This window comes from Crocodylus porosus, unplaced genomic scaffold, assembly GCF_001723895.1.
Source record: "Crocodylus porosus isolate Cpor-Errol unplaced genomic scaffold, CroPor_comp1, whole genome shotgun sequence".
NCBI classification, from domain to species: domain Eukaryota; kingdom Metazoa; phylum Chordata; order Crocodylia; family Crocodylidae; genus Crocodylus; species Crocodylus porosus.
The window spans coordinates 6,181,285-6,184,419 of NW_017728918.1; positions in this window are offsets into that span (position 1 = coordinate 6,181,285).

The window sequence follows — 3,135 nt, forward strand, 5'->3', positions numbered from 1 at the left end:
GACCAGCTGATTTAAATACGTCCTGTCCCTCCAGAAGTTTCCCGACTAGGTCCTTCCTGGCCCTTGGCCTGGGTGCGCCTCCCCTGGGGCCTGAGGGGGACCTGGTGTGGGGGCTGACCCCATCCCTGCTCAGGAAAATGGAGGCACAGACTTCGTTAAATAGGTTAGCTTTGTCGTCTGGTGTGATGACCAGATTTCCTAGCATGTCTTGCAGGGGCCCCATGTTACCCGATGTCTTCTTTTTGCCCCCTATGTATTTAAAAAAGGACTTCTTCTTGTCCTTGATCCGGGAAGCAGAGGTGATCCGAGCAACCGCGGTATAGTCCTCCCTGGGGATGGCCCCTCCCTGCCATTGAGTGTGCGCCTCCCTTTTAGCTAGGAGACGTTCCCGGATGCTTTTGGTGAGCCGTGGGGGCTTTTGCGCCCTCCTGCCCCCTTTGATCCTCATTGGGATTACCTCCCTTTGGGCTTGGAGGATCGTCTCCTTAAGGAGCGACCACTCTCCATGGACACCCGGCTCCCCCCTGCTTGGGGACCCCAGTGCCTCCCCCACTAGTCTCCTCACCTTGTTGAAGTCTGCCCTCCTGAAGTCCAGGCTGTATAATCCCAGCCCAAAATCCAGTTCCTTATTCAGGTCCATTAATGTAGCACAGTGGCTGGGGTGCTGCCTTTCCGCACCCTGGCATGGCCAAACCACGTTTTGGGCTGGGCAAGTCTCTCATCAGAGGTGTCCAGGAGAGTCCCCCGGTGCCAAGTAGCTGTGATCTGGGGTGGCCTAAGGAGGATTTCTGGGTATAATCACTGCCACAGAGGTGCAGTCTGGGGTGGCCCAAGGAGGATTTTTTGTTGGGTCTAGATTAGCTTTGAAAAAGGAACCGGGAACCAGGAACTCGGAATAAGGAACTGGGAATAAGGAACCAACTTCAGCCTTATACTGGGCAGAGGTGGGTGGGGAGGGAGGCTGGCAGCCAAGATCTGAAGTTGCAGCACATCTGCTGCCCTTACCATCCTTGAAAGCCACCGTCCTGCAGAGACTTGGCCTGCCAGGGGTTGAGCTCTGGGCCTGGCAGCAGTACACGGTGCTCTCTAGGGCAACCCCTGGGCGCAAGCAGCCTCCTCTACTCACCCTGGCACCAGGGACTCATTGCATGCACATCAGCCCACCTGTGGACAGTCTTATTTGGGTTCAAGAGAGACTTATCTCACATTAATCAGCCAAAGCTCAAACAACAGCACGCTAAGGAAAAGCATACCAAGAAAACAATGAAGGGTGCAAAGTCTAGCCATTGAAAGTCAGGGCATGCCACAACCCTGGTCGCGCAGGTGGCTTTTATTTGATTTGTGTATTTAATTTATTTGATTTGCATTTTACTTGCAATTCTTGGTGGAACTCCCTGCCACAGGACAGCGTGGCTGACACTTCAGAAGGCAAGGGAGTTTTGAACCTTGTAGACTAACCAAAGTAGTGATATATATATCTTGCTACTTTGGTTGGTGTGTGTGTAAACATATATATAGTATGTATGTGTGTGTGTATGCACACACACATACATATGCATACACACACATACACATATATATATCTATATATACACATATGTATGTGTAAATATATATATGCACATACAGACACATGTGACAGGTATACACACACACACACATACACACACATATATATATATGGCACAAACTTTTGGGGCTGAAGCTCTCTTTATCAGATGGGAACACAGCAGTTAAGGGAACAGCCTCTGAGTCAGACCTTAAATGCTGGAGGCTACAAGTGGGAGAAGAATAGGGGAAAAAACCCTGGTCATACCCAATTCACTCTCCCATTCACCCTCCGCTCTCTGCGGCTGTGCGGCACTGGAGACTGAGCAAAATGGATCTATGATCTGACCCAATAAATGGCAGGCCTTATGTTCTCATGTAGATGCAAAGTGCAAAAAGCAGTGTATCCAGAGAAATTTGAATATAAAAAGGAAGGGATGGGGAAAGGGAGAAGGGGGAGGGAGGGCAGTGCTTAGAGAGGCAAACAAACAAGCAGCCGGGGTATACTCCATCCGTGGGTATAAAACACCTTAGTTAGGGTGAAACCTCCAAATGAGGATTTCCTAGGCCTCCGAATGCTGGGAGATGAAGGGGGCTGATCCAGATCAGTCTGGAGAGGCCCTAGGTAAATACAGGTCCCCTAAGCGTCTGCTCCATGCCACAGTGAGGGACACATCTATTCGTTACATTAGCTTTGGTGGGCCTAGACCCACCAAGAAAACTTTATGCCTACCTGAGTTGGGGAAGCCACCAGACGCAGAACAAGAGATTCTGGAGACAGCAAAAGATCAGCTCAAACAGGGCTGGAAGGATAAAAGCAAGGGTTCAAAGGGGGGTACCTGGTACCATGTAAACCAGCATGGCCTGTTCAATGGCCTGCTTGGCAGCGACTAAGCTGGCAGCCCCACCTAGGCTAGCCTAGGTGAGGAGGGTGGGGACGTCCATCAGGGCTAAAAGAAAGACTTGTCAAAGGGTGGATGAGCTCCCTGCGAGCCAACAGCCATTCATTCTTGGAGAGATGGGTGCCACCAGGTCGCTCCGCCCGAAGAATCACCAATGATGAATAGCAACTCAACTAACCTAGGAGGGTTGTTACAGCATCCAAGGTGCCCCAGCAGTAGCAGCAGCCTCAGGACTGACTTGACTCGAAGTTGGGGTACCGAGCAGAGCACACTGGCCAGCCACCGCTGCCCCTTGAACAAGTCCAAGGAACCAGCAGATGCTGCCCGGTGAAACTCTGCCAGGAGACATGGGTGAAGGAGTGATCCTAAGACCCACCCACACCCCCAGTCACCTGGGTTCCCTCAGCCAGAGCCTCCTTCTTGGTCTGAATATTTTTATTGAAGGAAAATATTTTGTGTCCCAAGCCAAATCAATTCCAAATCCATGTGAGTCATTCAAGAACATATATGGCCCTGCTACCGGCAAGCATCCCCCACCCCAGCTTTGTCTTCTGATGCCGAGTCCGTGACACGATGGCCCACTCAGCCCTCCGCAGGACATGCTGGGCAGCGCACCGTGCATGAACCAGAATCACTGCAGATCCACCACATACTTATTTCAGTGCAAGAAAAAATAAGAAAGAAG